Source organism: Tachyglossus aculeatus, chromosome 5 (assembly GCF_015852505.1).
Source record: "Tachyglossus aculeatus isolate mTacAcu1 chromosome 5, mTacAcu1.pri, whole genome shotgun sequence".
Lineage (NCBI taxonomy): Eukaryota > Metazoa > Chordata > Mammalia > Monotremata > Tachyglossidae > Tachyglossus > Tachyglossus aculeatus.
In genome coordinates this window covers 50611647-50631742 of record NC_052070.1, presented here as the reverse complement: position 1 = coordinate 50631742, position 20096 = coordinate 50611647, and the positions used below count along the sequence as shown (strand labels likewise).

The 20096-nt window shown below is 50.3% G+C and overlaps 1 protein-coding gene across 1 annotated transcript in view; it reads right to left on the bottom strand.

Annotated features, from left to right (window-relative positions):
- The window catches only part of DRAXIN (dorsal inhibitory axon guidance protein), a 38974-nt gene extending 20021 nt beyond the window's left edge, over positions 1 to 18953 (bottom strand). Inside the window, exon 1 of the mRNA XM_038747087.1 lies at positions 18882 to 18953. The gene's annotated coding sequence lies outside the window, so the exon portion shown is untranslated. The remainder of the gene's footprint in view (positions 1 to 18881) is intronic.
- Between the last annotated feature and the right edge of the window lie 1143 nt (positions 18954 to 20096).

Here is a 20096-nt window from a genome sequence, read left to right as displayed (position 1 = left end):
TGCTTTTCGAAGTACCTATGGCAACACAGCTCCAGCTTGCCTCCATCACCTCAACTCGCCATCCTTATTACATTCAAACAAATACCTGGCTGGTTTGATGTGATTTAATTTTTATGCCCTCCCTGGAGACTCCGGCACACCATGCTGTTATCCTGGACCTGGTTACAAGACAATTTCTTTCTTGTTCATGGCAGGCAATATCTTTGTCTGCGCTAGAAGTGGGATTGGCTGCCTGGATTCCCCGCGGCTCAATTTTGCCGGCTCAACTCTTCCCTATCCTGTAACCTTGCCTCTTTACTACAAGGTCTCCCTCACATTAACCCTTCACTGGAGCTTGACAACTAAAGAACCACAATTAATCCTATAGTTTCCAGGAGGAGCAGACCATTGGTCTGTGAGACAGTCAGGGTAACTTGAATTTTGAGCATCCTTCCATTTTTCAGAAGATTTCATGTTTGGCACCTCCTTTGTCCCTGCTTCATATAGCAGGGAAAGAGGGAGGGACAGGGTTCATTTTCCCCATTTACTAGTGAAAGCTCTGAGGCCCAGAGAAGTTAAGTGATTTGCCCATTAAGGTCATCCAGTAGGTCAGGGGCAGAGCCAGGATTAAAAGCCAGATCTCCTGACTCTCAGCTCCACCTTGTCCCACTGCTCCATGCTTCCTCTCTCTTGGGGCATTAAAGCAAAATAATAATAATAATAATGGTATTTGTTAAGTGCTTACTATGTGTCAGGCAGTGTTCCAAGCACTGGGGTGGATATAAGCAAATTGGGTTGGACATTGTCCCTGTCCCACATGGAGCTCACAGTCTAAATCCCCATTTTACATATGAGGTAACTGAGGCACAGAGAAGTGAAATGACTTGCCAAAGGTCACACAGCAGACAAGCGGTAGGGCCGGGATTAGAACTCATGACTTTCTGACTCTTAGGACCATGGTCTATTCACTATGGCATGCTAAATGGTTCCTTGGGGTCAACCAGAGAAATCCAGGGGGAATGGATTGCATAGCAACAGGCCTAGGATTGGGGATGGAAGGAAGCAAAGAGGGAGGTGGGGAATCCCCAGACGAGAGCCATTCTCCCGCACCAAGGTGGGGTGCATCTCAATCTATGCCAGGTGAGTGGTCCAGATCATGGGTTCATTGATTTGATTTCTTGGGCACCTCCTGGTGAGGAGGAAAGAGGAGAGGTGGGTACAGACATGGGCTAGTGAGCCATTTAGCTTGAAAAATAGATTCTTCCAAAGCATCAGACCAGAGTAGGTCCCCAGCTCCCTAGTGTAACCTAGCAGAAAGACCACAGACCTGAAAATCAGGGGACGTGAGTTCTAGTCTGGCCTCTGCCCCTTGCCTGCTGGCTGACCTTGGGCAAGTCACTTCTCCATCCCTCAGTTTCCTCACCTATAAAATGTGGATGAAATACCTGTGTCACATGGGACTGTGTCCTGCCTGATTATTTGAAATCTACCCTAGCGCTTAGTTCAGTGCTCAGCACAAAATAAATGCTTAACAATTATTATTGTTATTTCAGAAATGGAAAATGGATTAGAGAATGGCCTAACTGTGCTTTTACCTGCCTCTTCCCAACCCGGCCAGGTTGTACCTTTCCCAAATCCTCATTAGTATCTATCTCCCACAGTTCGTCACCACCACTTCATTCCTTTATGTCACGGCTTGAAAGAAAGTGAGTTGTTCAGTCTTTTCTATGTCCCCTATTATGTGCCCTCCCTCATTATTCTGCACTGGGCTTGTGGGCCACAGGGATGAGAATCCATTTTTCTCCTTCTTGGCTAACCCCGGGCTTCCTCTGCAGGAGAGGTGGGTCGAACTGTGAGCCCACTGTTGGGTAGGGACCGTCTCTATATGTTGCCAACTTGTACTTCCCAAGTGCTTAGAACAGTGCTCTGCACACAGTAAGCACTCAATAAATGCGATTGAATGAATGAATGAATGAATGAAAGGGGCCGCCACTCAAGACCCCAGCCCGGGGTTTGTCCCTCTATCATTCATTCAATCGTATTTATTGAGCACTTATCATGTGTAGAGCACTGTACTAAGCACTTGGGAAAGTACAATACAGCAATAAAGACTCCTAGTGGCAAGAGCATGGACCCAAGCCCTTCCCTTCGGCCCCCGGCAGTTAGAGTGTGTGTGTGAGTGTGTGTGTGTGTGTGTGTGTGTGTGTGAGTGTGTGTGTGTGTGCATGTGTGTGGTGGGGAGGGGGCACAAAGAGGAGAAGCAGCATGGCTCAGTGGAAAGAGCCCAGGCTTTGGAGTCAGAGGTCATGGGTTCAAATCCTGACTCCGCCACTTGTCAGCTGTGTGACTTTGGGCAAGTCACTTCACTTTTCTTTGCCTCAGTTACTTCATCTGTCAAATGGGGATTAAGACTGTGAGCCCCCTGTGGGACAACCTGATCACCTTGTAACCCTACCAGCACTTGGAACAGTGCTTTGCACGTAGTAAGGGCTTAATAAATGCCATTATTATTATTATTATTAAGGAGGGAATTGGGACTCAGGGGGAGGGGGAGGCCCTGGTGACTCGTTAGCTTATTCATAAGTGACTCTTCCCACGTCGCTGCTGGGGAAATCATAGTCAACGAGTGGGAACGAAAAACCCAAACTGGACAACAAGAAGAGACGGCAGGAAAGACATTTCCACTCTCCGCACCCGTCAGAAAGGATTCAGATTAGGGAGGCCATACAAACGATGATGCAAATACATGCTAATCAATCAATCAACCAATCAATCATATTTATTGAGCGCTTCCTGTGTGTAGAGCACTGTACTAAGCACTTGGGAAGTACAAGTTGGCAATGTGCACCTGGCCCTCTTAACCAATGCCCCGCTCTGATTTCCAACTCTGAGGACGCTTGGTGAGGCGGGAGGGTTGTCAATTACAAGTATTCCTTCCCTTGTTCCATGCACTGGCTGAAGCATAGGAATAATAATAATAATGCTCAATAAATACAATTGAATGAATAATAATAATAATGGTATTTGTTAAGTGCTTACTGTGCACCAAGCACTGTCCTAAGCATTGGGATAGATACAAGATAAGCAGGTTGTCCCACATGGGGCTCACAGTCTTAATCGGAAAGAGCACGGGCTTGGGAGTCAGAGGACATGGGTTCTAATCCCGGTTCCGCCACTTGTCTGCTGTGTGACCTTGGGCAATCCACTTAACTTTTCTGTGCCTCAGTTACCTCATCTGTAAAATGGGGACTAAGATTGTGAGCCCCACGTGGGACAATCTGGTTACCTTGAATCTACCCCAGTGCTTAGAAGAGTGCTTGGCACATAGTAAATGCTTAACAAATACTGTCATTATTATTATTATTAATCCTTATTTTACAGATGACATAACTGAGGCACAGAGAAGTTGAATGACTTTCCCAAGGTCATGCAGCAGTCAAGTGCGGAGTCAGGATTAGAACCCATGTTCTCTAACTTCCAAGCCCATGTTCTTTCCACTAGGCCATGCTGCCAGGGTTGGGAGCCTGGTAAATCAAGGAGAGGAGACTTGTCTTTCACCTCCTCTGCCCTCCATGGTGATCCCGATTCTCTTCCTCCAGGCCTCTCTGGGCTTCGGTTTCTTCAGGTCCCCAGAGGGACTGTCGCCTGTCCCTGCTCCTCTCCCAGTCTCCTAAAAAGCATGTCTTAGTGGCAAGAGCCCAGGCTTGAGAGTCTGAGGTCGTGGGTTCTAATCCCAGATCCACCACTTGTCTGCTGGGTGACTTTGGGCAAGTCGCTTCACCTCTCTGGGCCTCAGTGACCTCATCTTTAAAATGGGGATTAAGACTGTAAGCCCCACATGGGACAACCTGGTTACCTTGTACATACCCCAGCACTTAGAACAGGGCTTGGTACATAGTAAGTGCTTAACAAATACCTTCATCATTATCATTATTAAAAAGATGTCTTTTCGCGACTCTCAGAGCAGAAGCAGTCAGGCAGCAACTCTGGAACCGTTTTTGACTCATTGGAAGGCAAAATCTGGCCATCGGGGAGAGGGACCGGCTCCTCCTTCCTTGCAGAGAACCACTGTTCCCAGGCAGCGATGCTTTACTCCTGTCCGGTGGAGGATGCAGGCAGCCTCTCACAGGGTGGGGGGAAGCCCAGGGAAAGCCCGGGGACCTGGGGGAGGTGTCCTATTTATTTATTAGGTGCTTACTAGGTATTCTTTCCCTCTATACTGTAAACTCGTATCTACCAACTCTGTTATATTGTCCTCTCCCACGTGCTTAGTACTGTGCTCTACACACACACAGTAAGCACTCAAATATGACTGGTTGATTGATTAATTGATAATAATAATAATAATAATGGCATTTGTTAAGTGCTTACTATGTGCAAAGCACTGTTCTAAGCGCTGGGGAGGATACAAGGTGATCAGGTTGTCCCACAGGGGGCTCACAGTCTTCATCCCCATTTTACAGATGAGGTAACTGAGGCACAGAGAAGTTAAGTGACTTGCCCAAAGTCACACAGCTGACAATTGACAGAGCCAGGATTTGAACCCATGACCACTGACTCCAAAGCCTGGGCTCTTTCCACTCAGCCACGCTGCTTCTCTAGTTTACCCATTGACTGAAGCCCTGAACTAAGCGTTGGGGTACATGCTGTTGGGTAGGGACCGTCTCTATATGTTGCCAACTTGTACTTCCCAAGCGCTTAGTACAGTGCTCTGCACACAGTAAGCACTCAATAAATATGATTGAATGAATTGAATGAATGAATACATACAAGATAATTGGGTCAGACACGATCCCTGTCCCACACGGGGCTCACCATAATAATAATAATAATAATAATAATGATAGCATTTATTCTGAGGAGAACGAAGAACAGGAATTGAATCCCCATTTTTACAGTCGAGGAGAGCGAGGTACAGACACATTATGTGACATGTCCAAGGTCTCATAGCAGGCAAGTGGCAGAGCCAGGATTAGAAGCCAGATCTCTTGATTTATAGGCCCATGCTGTTTGAGCCTCCAGCAGTGTGAACTGAACCTCAGGAAGGCTGCACCGGCGGACTTGGGAAAAGACCACGGACTTGGGAGTCAGAAAGTCATGGGTTCTAATTCCACCTCTGCCACTTGTCCACTGTAAGACCTGGGGCAAGTGACTTCACTTCTCTGTGCCTCAGTTACCCCATCTGTAATATGGGGATTAAGAGTGTGAGTCCTCTGTGGGACAAGGACTGTTTTCAACCTGACTACCTTTTATCTTCCTCAGTGCTTAGAACAGTGCTTGGCACATAGTAAGTGCTTAAAAAATACCATTATTATTATTATCTTCTCTGTGACTCAGTTACCTCATCTGCAAAATGGGGATGGAGATTGTGAGCCCCACTTGGAGCAAGGAACTGTGTCCAACTCGATTTGCTTGTATCCACCCCAGCACTTAGTATAGTGTCTGGCATTCATTCAGTCATATTTACTGAGCACTTCTTGTGTGCTGAGCACTGTACTAAGCACTTGGGAAAGTGCAATACAGCAATAAAGAGGGCTAATCCCTGCCCACAACGAGCTCACAGTCTGGGGTGGGGGGGAGACGGACATCAATACAAGTAAACAGGCATCAATATGAAGAAATAAAATTACACATATATAAGCCCTTAACAATTATCGTCATTAATAATAATAATAATAATAATAATAATAATAATGATGATGTTGGTATTTGTTAAGTGCTTACTATGTGCCAAGCACTGTTCTAAGCACCGGTGGGGGATACAAGGTACTCAAGGTTGTCCCACGTGGGGCTCGCAGTCTTAATCCCCATTTTACAGATGAGGAAACCGAGGCCCAGAGAAGTTAAGTGACTTGCCCAAAGTCACACAGCTGACCAGTGACGGAGCCAGGATTAGAACCCATGACCTCTGACTCCCAAGCCCGTGCTCTTTCCACTAAGCCACGCTGCGTCTGTGATGATGATGATAATAACAATAATAATGATGGCATTTGTTAAGCGCTTACTATGTGCAAAGCACTGTTCTAAGCGCTGTGGAGGTTACAAGGTGATCAGCTTGTCCCAAGGGGGGCTCACAGCCTTAATCTCCATTTTCCAGATGATGACTAAGAGGAAGGAGGAGAGGAGGGAAGGTGGCTGAGGGGTCTCTTGGGGAGGGAGGGAGAGTGATGATTGTACTCTGTTGGCACAGGGCGGGCGGGGCCTGGGCACTGACCGTCCAGGGTGGCACACGCCGGCTGTGGGTGGCCGCCGGGAGACGCGAGGCTCCGTTTTCATATGCAAACGAAGGTAATTAATCAAGCCTGGCGCCCGTCTTTGATTTCCTTCGGCCCTTCCCCTTCAGGCCGCGCAGATCACTATGTCTCCTGGCCCGGGATGGGGCGTCAACTGCTCACGCCTGGGCCACCTGGGCAGAGCTCGGAGCCAGGGTTGGCTCGGCCGGCGGGCACCAGGGCGAGTTGGACCAGGGGCAGATGGCGGCTCCCCGCGGGCTGGGTCGCCCGGGGCGGGGGCGGCGCTCCTGGGCTCCCTTGGCACAGGAGTCGGCCCGAAAGGGCCCAGCCAGTGTGCCCAGAAGGCAGAGCCACGGGCACGGCCTGCCCATCAGATGCAAATGATATGCCAACACACTTGTAATAATAATAATGATGATGATGATGATGGTATTTGTTAAGCGCTTACTAAGTGTGAAGCACTGTTCTAAGCTCTGGGGGGGAATACAAGGTGATCAGGTTGCCCGATGTGGGGCTCACAGTCTTCATCCCCATTTTACAGATGAGGGAACCGAGGCACAGAGAAGTGAAGTGACTTGCCCAAAGTGACACAAATGACAAGTGGTGGAGCCGAGATTAGAACCCATGACCTCTGGTTCCCAAGCCCGTGCTCTTTCCACTGAGCCATGCTGCTTCTCTATAATAATGATGGTATTTGTTAAGTGCTTACTATGTGCAAAGCACCGTTCGAAGCTCTGGGGAGATACAAGGTGATCAGGGTGTCCCACGCGGGGCTCACAGTCTTAATCCCCATTTTACAGATGAAGGAACTGAGGCACAGGGAAGTGAAGTGACTTACCCAAAGTCACACAGCTGACAATTGGCGGAGCCGGGATTTGAACCCATGACCTCTGACTCCAAAGCCCGGGCTCTTGCCACTAAGCCATGCTTGTGGCCGGCCGAGCCGCGTGTCACCCTCAGGAAAACCCTAATGTCCATCGTTTCAATTAAAGCCATTGCCCGGTGCTGGAGGGAGGGGCCCGGGACCCACCCTGCACCCGTATTAAGAGAAACAATAGCCCCAGTACCAGTGTGTCGTCAGGCCCATGCTGGCTGGAGCTGAGCAGGCACCGGGCCCTCGCCCTCCCGCCTTCCCGCCGGCCAGCTGCGCCAGCCCACCAGCTTTCTGCCCCAGCTAAGAGGCCCGGGTGGCAGCCCCCCGCTGTTTTGCAGGGAAATGGAGGCAGGGCATTAACGCTGAGTAGGCCTCGGAGGGCATCCCCGAGGAGAGAAGCAGCGTGGCCTAGTGAAAAGAGCATGGGCAGGTGAAAAGGAGGATCTGAGTTCTAATCCCACCTCTGCCACTGGTCTGCTGGGTGACCTTGGACAGTCACTTTGGTTCTCTGTGCCCCAGTTTCCTCAACTGTAAAAGTGTGGGCTTTGATACCTGTTCTCCCTCCTCCTTAGACTGTGAGGCATTCATTCATTCATTCAATCATATTTGAGTGCTTACTGTGTGCAGAGCACTGTACTAAGCATTTGGGAAGTACAAGTTGGCAACATATAGAGATGATCCCTACCCAACAACAGGCTCACAGTCTAAGCAGCATGGCTTAATGGAAAGAGCCAGGGCTTGGGAGTCAGAGGGCGTGCGTTCTAATCCCGCCTCCGCCACTCATCAGCCATGTGACTTTGGGCAAGTCACTTAACTTCTCAATTCCTCAGTTACCTCATCTGTAAAATGAGGAATAAGACTGTGAGCCCCAGGTGGGGCAACCTGATTACCTTGTAACTACCCCAGCGCTTAGAACATAGTAAGCACTTAACAAATACCATCATTATTATTACTGTCCAACCTGATTAAATCAGATCTACCCCAGTGCTTAGAGTAGTGCTTGACACATAGTAAAGTTTCAACAACTACTATTAAAAAATGAAAGTGTTTCCCTTGAGAGGGTGGGAGGGAGGGGGAGCAGGGGCCTGAGGGGAAGAGAGTTCCCAGACTGAAAATTGGGCCTTGCTCCCTCCTTTCATCCACTCCACAAAACTGGGATCCGGGATATCTGGGTCCCTGAAAACGGGGGATTCTCGGATGAAGGACAAGGTAGCAGAGAAGGACGGGGTGACTGCATCAGAGGAAACTAGGTGAGCGAAAGCAGAAATGCTCAGGGGCTGCTTCTCCTGTAGGGGCTTCTGGTGACTGAGAACAGCTCCTGTGGTGCTGAGCCCCAGGCAAGACCAGCTCTCGGTACAGCACATTTGATTAGGCCCATGCACCTGAGTCTTTCTAAGCAGTATTGCTGCCCAAAGATCCTGAGAAATTAAAGATTTTCCTGAGACACCCATCTCCCTAAAAGCGGTATGTATCCTTCCTAAATAAGGTGCTCTCTCTCTTTCTTTTTCTCTCTCTCTCTCACACATACACATACACTTCTGCTCCCACTATTTATAAATAATTTATGGCTGTTTGCTACTGCTTCCCCATTATATTACAAACCCCTTTAGTATAGGCACCTTATCTTTTGCTTTGGATGTACTCTTCCAAGTGCTTAGTACAGTGTTTCTGGATGCATGTCCAGCTTGATTAGCTTGTGTCTATCCAGGGCACAGCCTGGCACATAGTAAGCGGTTAACAAATACCATCATTATTATACAACGAATACAACAGGCTCTCCAAAATGCCACTGATTGGTTGATCCATCTCTCCAACGCCCCCACCCCACCCCAACAACCTAGAAGAGAATTTATTTTCCTAAACGGGAGTCAGAACCCTTGGGCTCTATTCCTAGGTCTGACAGGATAATTTCAGCAAGTGTCTTTGCTCTAATAGGCCCCAATTTATCTAAATGTAGTTCATCTATTCACATCTCATGGACTGTTTAGTTGCTTGGAGAACTAGCTTTCCACCATCGCTCTTCCACCTTCTGTCCCCTCAGGCACCCTTGGACAGAGAGAAAATCCAGGCCCCAGGACTGTCCTGAGGACAGGTACTCCGAAGCCTAACTGAAAGTAGGGAAAGCAGGTTCTCTACTCATCAAATCATAAGCTCCACAATCTAGGCTGGACTCCGGGCTCCAAGGACAAGGCAGCAGGATTCAGGGGCACAAGCTGAATGTGGGTGGCAGTCTGTCGTGCCTGTCAGCTACTCAATCAGGCACACTTACTGAACGTTCTCTGCAGGTGGAGCCACTAATCATCGATCAATGCTATTTACTGACTGCCTACTGTGTGCAGAGTGGTGTATTAAGCACGTGGGAGAGTCCAGTACAACAGAAGCCCAAGGCAGGGGCCCGGCCCTCCAGGAACTAATGAGGGAGACAGGTAGAAATAAATTATCCACAGATAGGGGAAGGAGGAGGAAGAACAAAGATAGAACAGGCCATAGCACAAGAATCTCAAAAAGAAATAGCTGAACAAATCATTGAATGTTCAACTGAATATGCGTACAGTATAGTCAAAAGTGCTGACACTGGGAACAAAAACACAAGGGCTGTTGGAATTAACAGCAATTAGGCAAGTCACTTAACTTCTCTGTGTCTCACTTATCTCATCTGTAAGCTCTATGTGGGACAGGGATTGTGTCCAATCTGATTCTCTTGTACCTATCCTAATGCTTAGAGCAGTGCCTGGCACATAATAAGTGCTTAACAAATATCATTGATAATTATTATTAATGTGGGACAGGGACAGAGTCCAATCTGATTAGCCTGTATCTACTCCAGCTCCAGCCCACGTCAGCCAGGCGTTACTTAAGCATAGTAAGTGCTTAACAAATACTATTAAAAAAATAAGTAAGCAAAGCCTGCTATAGCTGCAGGGAGTTCAGCACAAGTCCTCCGTGTTTGGGGAGATGGATGAAAATCACTGGAGGGGAATGGTTAGTCTGGGAAGGCTTCATGGAGGAGGCAAATCTTGTACAGAATTTTGAAAACGAGTGTTGGGCAGAATAGAGTGGAGCGGGTAGTCCGGACTGGAAGGAAAGGGAGGTGGAGGGAATGTCCTATGGATACGTGTGTGTGTGTGTGTGTGTGTGTGTGTGTGTGTGTGTGTGTACGACTTTGCGTATGCGTATGTGTGCACACTGAGGGCGAAGTGAGTGGCGAAACCCAGACGCAGGTGCCGGCGCTTATTGCAGACGGGCCTCGGGAGGAGTGATAGATGGTTTTTAAAAGGGCCGGGAACAGAAAGGGCTCCCGGAGCCGGGCTCCGGCAGGCCGCGGTGGGAAGGCTGCCGTCAGTAGGTGGCATTATCTGGATAAATGAGTTTTCCCTCCCCTCTGGGTATTTTCCCCATCTGCTTGTTTTGTTCCAAAGACAAGTCTGGGGAACTTCCTCTGGAGTCCGCCGAGCGCTCCTCACGCCCCCTGACACCTCTCCGCTCGGACCATCACACCTCTTTCTCCACCGGGACCTCTGCGGACCAATCCCTCTCTTCCCCCGAACAGCCACGCTGTGGCCATGGATCTCAGCTGTACCCCCCACCCCCAGGGCCCCACAATGGCCTCTCCGATCTGTTTCTTGCTTCTGTTGTCCCTAGTCATTTCCTCCTCCTGCGCAAGGCTCCTGAGCGCTCACAGAAGTCTATCCATCATTCTCAAGAGCGTTTTCTCAAGAGCATCCCGGCTCTGCCAATTAATTGTCAGCTGAGTGACTTTGGGTAAGTCACTTAACTTCTCTGTGCCTCAATTACCTCATCTGTAAAACGGGGATTAAGACCGTGAGCCCCCCGTGGGACAACCTGATCACCTTGTAACCTCCCCAGCGCTTAGAACAGTGCTTTTCACATAGTAAGCGCTTAATAAATGTCATTATTATTATTATTTACCGAGCGCCCGTTTACGAGCACTGTACTAAGCGTTCGGGAACATACAATAGAGGGAAGAGACACGTCAGCTAGGCGTCCGACTCCACCTCTTTTCCCGGAGCGCCCCCCCCGCCCCCCCGACCCCTCTCATGCCCCAGATGGTTATTAGGGAAAGACGTTCTGGGGCGTCTGACTCTTCTCCGGAACTTCCATAGCCCCTCAACCTGGGCCCTCTGCATAATAATAATAATAATAATACTAGTAATAATAATGATGGCATTTGTTAAGCACTTACTATGTGCAAAGCATTATTCTAAGCCCTGGGAGGGGTATAAGGTAATCAAGTTGTCCCACATGGGGCTCACAATCTTAATCCTCATTTTACAGGTGAGGTAACTGAGGCACAGAGAAGTTGTGACTTGCCCAAAGTCACACAGCTGACAAGTGGTGGAGCAGGGATTAGAACCCATGACCTCTGACTCCCAAGCCCGTGCCTGCATCTGTGCATCTGTCGTTTGGATATGCACATCCCTTAACAAGGACGTGGCAACCTGCCAATCGCTGGTTCCGTGCCAGTCTTCACGGGGTCTAAGCAATTCTCTCTGAATTCAAGGCGTCTGGAATCACTGCTACTCTTCTATCAGTTCCTTTCTGAAATATGGTACAATCGGGACCCAGCTCTGTCGAGGAGACAACAAATCAGAGATGTGTGTGTGTGTGTGTTTATGGGGGGCGGGGGGACACAGGTAGAATCCTCCCCCCCGTCCCCATACTGCTGCAGGGCTCTATCACTATCAGCATCTCGCCCCCTCGGTCGCCACCGGTACCTTGTTGGGAACTATGGCAACGGATGGGGGAAGGGAGAGGAGGGGGTGGCAAATTTAGCTGCTTCTCTCAGCAAGTCCCCCTTCAGTCCCCCCCTCCACACACACACACACACACACACACACACACACACACACACACACAAACAAAACAAAAAAAAAACACCCCTCCTTCATGTTGTTACCATCCTCCCCTGGTCCTGGGCCACGATTCCACGAAGCTGTCGGGGAGCGGGGCGGGAACGATGCCTGTTTATAACCGACTTCGTACAAAACTCCACCCAGCTAGGCGCACCCTGCGCCCTGGATGCATAGTTTTCCATACGATGATGATGATGTCAGGATGGACCCTCGTACCCCTCCGGGGGACTAGGTAAAACCCTAGTTTTGTGAAGAAATTAACGCACCTACTGGTTACTGAGGGGGATCAAAAAAGCTACGGCTGCCCCAACGAAAGGACACCAGGACTGATTCGGATACCTGAAACTTCGGATAACCAGATCGCGTCTCCGTTTGTCTAGCTCATCAATGAGGCTCTTGAAAGCACGTCTCCTCCAAGAGACCTTCCCTGACTGAGCCCTCATTTCCTCTTTACCCATTCCCTTTTGGGTCGCCCTGATGCCCTCCCTTTATTCACCCCTTCCTCGGCCTCACAACATTTATGTATCTATCCGTAATTTATTTATTCATATTAATGTCTGTCTCCCCCTCTAGACTGTGAACTTGTGGGCAGGGAATGTGCTACTAACTCTGTTATATTGTACTCTCCCAAGCGCTTAGTACAGTGCTCTGCACATAATAAGTACCCAATAATACGATTGATTGATTGCCTAACGTGGTACAGGTTTCTTTTGATGATCTGCAATCTCCTCTGTGCATTATCCGCAGATTCCTGAATTTTTGCTCTCCCCTCCCACCGTCTGGAAAAGTAGTGTTCTTCAAGTTTGAAGAGAGGGACTTACCCTCCCTCCTGCACTCCTTCCTGCCCAGGCGGCTCTGAGGCCAATTCCCGCGGCCGCTGTCCGTCTGCCTTCTCCCTTAGCACGGGCCTGACGGGAGAGCTGATGGGACCAGGGAAGGTCTTGGACAAAGAATATCTGGTTCATTCTGCAACAGAGTCGGCCTGAGAGATCCAGTTGGCATAGTGGTTAGAGCACAGGCCTGGGAATCAGGTCATGGGTTCTAATCCAGCCTCCACCACATGTCTCCTGTGCGACCATGGGCAAGTCACTTTATTTCTCTGTGCCTCAGTTACCTCGTCTGTAAAATGGGGACTGAGACTGTGAGCCCCATGGGGGACAGGGACTGTCTCCAGCCCGATTTGTTTGTATCCATCCCAGCGCTTAGTACGGTGTTTGGCATATAGTAAGCGCTTAATAAATACCACAATCATTATTATTATGGTATCCTCAGGTCGGAAGCCTACCTGCTGGGGTTCCAGGGGTGTCTGAAGGGCAGCAGAGCGAGGCGACCAGGTGGCTAAAAGGAGGAGAAGAAGCCTGCTCACTGAGGGCTCGGGAGCGGCCAGAGGGACAATTTGGGCTGGGGAGCAGGGGAGGGAAACGGAGGCAGACCCGAAGTCATCGCTATACTGCGATGGAGATCCGAATGCCGGGACTTGATGAAACGAGACACACGCGCGGGGAATAGTTCGGAGGCACGAATGATTCTTTTGGATATCAGACCAAATTAATGAGCTAGCTTAAACGGAAACCCGGTGTGGGCAGCCGAAGTTTCAAATATCCGATTAGACTTGGCATTCGGGCAGCGGTCGCTTTTGTTGGGGAAACAGCATGGTATAGTGGATAGAACACGGGCTGGAAGTCAGAAGTCCTGGGTTCTAATCCCAACTCTGCCACTTGTTTTCTGTGTGGCCCTGGGCAAGTCACTCACTTCTCTCTGCCTCAGTTATCTCATCTGTAAATTGAGGAGGCTGTGAGCTTCAAGGAGGACAGGGTCCTAGTTTGCTTGTATCCACCCCAGCGCTTAGTACGGTGCCTGACACATAGTAAGTGCTTAAATACCACAATTATTATTGTAATTTTGTTGACCCCCTCTAGTAAAGATCAAGAGATAACACTATCGAATAAGCTTGTCTGTTTATTGTTATATTGTACTCTTCCAGGAGCGTAGTACAGTGCTCTGCACCCAGTAAGCCCTCAAATACGATTGATTGGCTGACTGAGCACTCCCGAGCCTCGACGCCGCTCCCCCGGGCCCTCCTGGCGAGGGACCTCAACCCGGGTGGGAGACCCTAGCTGCCGGAATCAAGCCCTCCAAGGGGGTGGAGGGCTTTGTTGTGGGGGGAGGGCTTTGGGGACCTTAAGGCTACGTACCCCTCCATCCTAACTGCCCCCAGGGGAACTTCCAGCTCTGCCCGTCGCCCCCGTGACTGTGGATAAATACACGGAGCTAGAAAAAGTCTGTTTTAGCAAGGGATTCAGAGCCCCGAAATCCCGAGGCCCTAAAAAATCCAGATTTGCCAGAAGATCTGGAATCATGGAAGGCATCATGAGGATTTTTTTGGGGGGGAGTAATAATAATAATAATGGGGGGGAGTAATAATAATAATAATGGCATTTAAGCACTTACTATGTGCAAAGCAGTGTTCTAAGCGCTGGGGAGGTTACAAGGTAATCAGGTTGTCCCACGGGGGGCTCACAGTCGATCCCCGTTTTACAGATGAGGTAACTGAGGCACAGAGAAGTTAAGTGACTTGCCCAAAGTCACACAGCTGACAATTGGCGGAGGAGGGATTTGAACCCATGACCACTGACTCCAAAACCCGTGCTCTTTCTGCTGAGCCACGCTGTGAGCCCCACGCAGGGCAGCCTTATGACCTTGTATCTACCCCATTGCTTAGAACAGTGCTTGGCCCATAGCGCTTAACAAATCCCATAATAATAACGATTATTATAGTTTTCTAGTGTACACTCAGGCTTTGAGATAAAGCAGGGTAGATCGACGAGGGTGAAACTGGAAATGAGAGGTTGGTAATCGACTTGTACTTCCCAAGCGCTTAGTACAGTGCTCTGCACACATTAAGCGCTCAATAAATACGATTGAATGAATAATAATGTTGGTATTTGTTAAGTGCTTATTATGTGCCAAGCACTGATCTAAGCGCTTGGGGGATACAGGGTAATCAAGGTTGTCCCACGTGGGGCTCACAGTCTTAATCCTCATTTTACAGATGAGGTAACAGACACAGAGAAGTTAAGTGACTTCCCCAAAGTCACACAGCTGACAAGTGCTGGAGTCAGGATTTGAACTCATGACTCCCAAGCCCGTGCTTTTTCCACTGAGCCACGGTGACCGAAGCCTGCTGCCTCGCCCTCCCAAGAAGGGCTGAAACTCCTGGTGCCCTCGCCTGTCCCCAGATAAGTTTAGAAACCAGAAACGCCCAGCGCGCTCTCCCGGGAGCCCAGCCACGAGCGCGCTGTACTGGACACCCCATCCCAAGAGCGTTGTCCGGAGCGTCCAACGCTGACCGCGCGGAGCCTCGTTCATTCATTCATTCAATCGTATTTATTGAGCGCTTACTGTGTGCAGAGCACTGCACTAAGCGCTTGGGAAGTACAATTCAGCAACAAATAGAGACAATCCCTGCCCACAACGGGCACAGCCTCGAGTCCCTAGATAATCGGCCGGGCCTCGAGGGGGCTCGTTGTTAGAACGATGATTCCCAATCGCGAGGGCGGGATTTGGCTCGTAAAGCAACTTCCTTCCGAAGCTGATGATAAAGCTTCCATGCAAATCAAATGCTGTTGATTTCAGCGTTCGTTTCTCTCAAGAAAAATAGGGCAAGACGAGGGTTGAAAATTGAGTGTCACCTGGACTCCGCCATGATGAATTACCAGCTGTTAGAAGCCATTAACAAAGCCCAAATTGATTTCATTTGAAAACCCGAAGCCCTTTATCACGCACCACAGATTACTGAACAATTAGACTAAGCGCGCGCACGCCTGCGCTTTTGTGTGTGTGTGTGTGTGTGTGTGTGTGTGTGTGTGTTCATTCATTCATTCATTCAATCGTATTTATTGACCGCTTACTGTGTGCAGAGCACTGTACTAAGCGCTTGGGAAGTACAAGTTGGCAACATATAGAGACGGTCCCTACCCAACAGTGGGCACACAGTCTAGTGTGTGTGTGTGTGTGTGTGTGTGTGTGTGCGCGCACGCGCCTGTGTGTGGCCATAGGCATTCATACGTTTGGGGAAGGGATTTCACATTCCAGTCTATTCATGCAATAGTATTTATTGAGCGCTTACTGTGTGAAGAGCACTGTACTAAGCGCTTGGGAAGTACAAGTATTCAGCCACCCGTCCTCACGAAGAAGCAGCGTGGCTCAGTGGAAAGAGCCCGGGCTTTGGAGTCAGAGGTCATGGGTTCAAATCCCAGCTCCACCACTTGTCAGCTGTGTGACTTTGGGCAAGTCACTTAACTTCTCTGGGCCTCAGTTCCCTCATCTGTAAAATGGGGATTAGGACTGTGAGCCCCCCCCCCCCCCCACCGTGGGACAACCCGATCACCTTGTAACCTCCCCAACGCTTAGAACAGTGCTTTGCACATAGTAAGTGCTTAATAAATGTCATTATTATTATTATTATTATTATTATGGGTTAAGTTCACTCCCAATGGTGTCATAGAGCCTGTGTGTGAGGGCACATGTGAGACCATGAAAGAAGAGCTCATGTAGATGGGAGTGTATGAATGGGTAGGCTTAGAACACTACTTGGCACACAGTAAGCACTTAACAAATACCAACATTATTATTATGCATGAGAGAGAAAATGCACATTCGGCATAGAAATGCTGGTCCCAGTGTGTGACAGAATATAAGGGAATCATAATGCAGTAGAGGGTGACCGTTTTGTGGTTTGTGTGTGGGGAAAGTGTTAAATGTACATGGATGGGTATGGATCAACGTTTTGGGGCATGAAGGTGTGGAGGCGAGTGAGTCTAGGAGTTGGTGCCTTAGGTGGACATGAACAGGTGTGCCAGGAGTGGTCAGGAGTGAGGGGAGAAGGTGCCAGGGTCACAGGCCATTAAAATCCCTGTTTCCTGGGCTAACCTTCCCCCCACGTTCAGAACCGGAGGAAGCCACCGACAGCATGCCGAAGGCAATGATTTGGGAACGAAAGGGAATGAGGGAGAGGGGATGGAGGATGTGAGAGGGAGGGGATAAAGGAAGAGGAGGATGGGACAAGAGGGATGGAAAGGGAGGAGCAGAAGGGCTACTAGAATAGGGAACAGGGAAAAGGGTTATTATGTGGCCGAGAATGGGGACCCTAGAGGAAGAGACCCAGCTGAGAGTAGAGGCAAGTCCGATTCATTAGAGAGTGGGGAAGAACCCAGGGGCCTGACATCCTCTAACCAGTGAAAAGTATCGATGAGAACCAGGCTGGGGGTGGATCATGGCCTAAGGAGAGACACTGGTATGGAGAGGGAAGAAGAAAGAGAAGAGACAGAGTGAAAGACTATAAGCTTGCTTTGGACAGGGAACCTGTCTACCAAATCTGTTGTATTGTACTCTCCCCAGTGCCTGGTATAGTGCTCTGCTCGCAGTAAGTGATCAAGTAATACCATTGACCATTGATTGACTGATTGATTGAAAGGGAGAAAACAAGAAGCGGCATGGCTCAGTGGAAAAGAGCATGGGCTTTGGAGTCAGAGTTCATGGGTTCAAATCCCGGCTCCGCCAATTGTCAGCTGTGTGACTTTGGGCAAGTCACTTAACTTCTCTGTGCCTCAGTTACCTCATCTGTAAAATGGGGATTAAGACTGTGAGCCCTACGTGGGACCCCCTGATCACCTTGTAACCTCCCCAGTGCTAAGAACAGTGCTCTGCACATAGTAAGCACTTAATAAATGCCATCATTATTATTATTATGTCATGGGTTCAAATCCCGGCTCTGCCAACTGTCAGCTGTGTGACTTTGGGCAAGTCACTTAACTTCCCTGGGTCTCAGTTACCTCATCTGTAAAATGGGGATTAAGACTGTGAGTCCCCCGTGGGACAACCTGCTCATCTTGTAACCTTCCCAGTGCTTAGAACAGTGCTTTGCACATAGTAAGTGCTTAATAAATGCCATTGTTATTATTATTATTAAGAAAGCTGGGGTGGTTGAGGGTCAGAGGGCATGGAGAGACCCTGGCTGGAAGCAAATGAGGCTGAGGAATCTGTATTCCAAAGGACTTTACTCTGGAATAAACTGGGATGGACTGGGGTCTCCAGAGGCTGGGCCCCCAGGACAAGGAGGTTCATAGGTTTGTTCCCCCAGTGTCTTGCCTCAAATTTTGAGAAGCAGAAACAGCATGGTGCAGTGGCAAGAAAACGGGCTTTGAAGTCAGAGGTCATGGGTTCTAATTCCGGCTCTGCCACTTGTCTGCTGTGTGACCTTGGGCAAGTCACTTAACTTCTCTGGGCCTCAGTTGCCTCATCTGTAAAATGGGGATTGAGATTGTGAGCCCCATGAGGGAGAGGGACTGTGTCCTACCTTGTATCTACCCCAGTGCTTAGAACAGTGCTTGGCACATAGGAAGCGCTTAACAAATACCATATTTATTGTGTGAGAGAGTGAAGGAGTGGGAGAAAGCAGAAAAGAGACAGAGAAAGAGAAAAGAGAAAGAGATGGGGGAAATGGAGAGACAGGCCCAGAGACAGACAGGCCCAGAGACAGTCAGAAAGAGTCAGGAAACATGAACAAGGAGACAGAGATGGAGGGATGGAGGGAGGCAAGTTCAGGGGGCGGCAGAAAGGAGGAATGAGAGATGGGAGAAGGATGGGGGAAAGGGGCCCCCGCAGAGCCCAGGAGAAAGAGAAGAAAGCAGCAGCCACTCCTGGGCTGGCCTCAGGGCCCCCGCCCCCTCCCAAGCTTCGGCTCCGTCCAGCATGCCCTCCCCGGGACCTCAGCCAAGGTAACCCAGCTTTTTCCGGGGGGCGAGCGGGGGAAGGGGAGAGAGCAGGGGCGCAGGCTCCCAGCTCCAGGACTCGCAGAGGCGACCGAGGACCGGGATGGAGGAGCGGGACGGAGGACCAGGTGAGCAGAGACCGCCTTACCTGTCCGCCGGGAGGGGAGAGGGGATGTGCCTTCAGCCGGAGGCAAGAGAGCGATGAACCGAGCTGGGGAGCCGGAGTGGGCTGAACGCTGGAGAGGGGAGAGGGGAGGAGAGGAGAGGAGGAGACAGCCGAGGGAGATGGACAGGCCGTGTGGGGGGGATGTGCAGATGCTGGGAGGGGGGCCTGGAATTGGGGAGGAGTGGAGAGGGTGGGGGTCAGAGGGAGGAGGGGGCGAGGAGGGAGAAGGGGGCTAGGAGCCGAGGGACCACAAGGGAGGAGGGGAGGGGAGGGGGTAGAGGCCGCAGAGACGAAGGAGCAGGAGGGAGGGCTGCTAGGAGTTGAGGGACCAGGGATGGAAGGCGGGAGAAAAGAGGAGGGAGAGAGGGCATGAGGTTGGAGAAGGGGGCTAGGAGTCGAGGGTCCCGAGGGGAAGGGGGAGAGACTGGGTTAGGCGGGAGCAGGAAATGGGGGTGTATTGGGAAAGGGCGCTAGGATTTGAGGGACGAGAAGCAGGAGGGAGGGGGCTAGGAGCCGTGGGGGAAAGGAGAGAGGGCAGAGCCAGGAGGGAGAAGAGCATGAGGGTGGCAAAGGGGGCGAGGAGCCGAGGGACCGGGGGGAGGGGGAAGGGCAGGGGCAAGCCATCAGCGAACGGGGCACCAGAGGCCTGATGTACAATGCGGACAGCCAGGAGCGAGGCTGATCTCCCCAGCTCAGGCGCGGACACGACAGCTGTTTGGAGAGAGAGAGAGACAACAGAGAAAGGCAGAGAGACAGAGAGATAGAGAGAGACAGAGAGACCGGGAAACAAAGGAAGGAGACAAAGAAAAGAGCAGACACCAGCAAGGCAAGCCTCCGAGTATGTAAGAGACCAACTTTATCCTTTCCCCCAACCCTCACCTTGCAACTTGCAACCCTGGGAGGGGAGGGGGGAAGGCCCGGGGGGCTGCAGAGGTGCCACATCTGGAATCCCCAGCCACTCCACGGTCCCCCCACCCCCTCCTGCCCCTGCTCCCCGCCCGCCTGGCACTTTCCCAAGTGACAAAGGGGCCGGGAGGAAGCCGAGCCCAATTCGCAACAATGAGATCAAGGCGGCTTTGCTCAGCTGGCGGGAGCGTCTGGAAGGGCCAGCGGAGCTGGATTGGGTCCCCAAAGAGATTATCTTCTTTTTCTGTCAAATGGGACGGAACAAATCGCTGGGGGTGAGGAAGGGAGGTG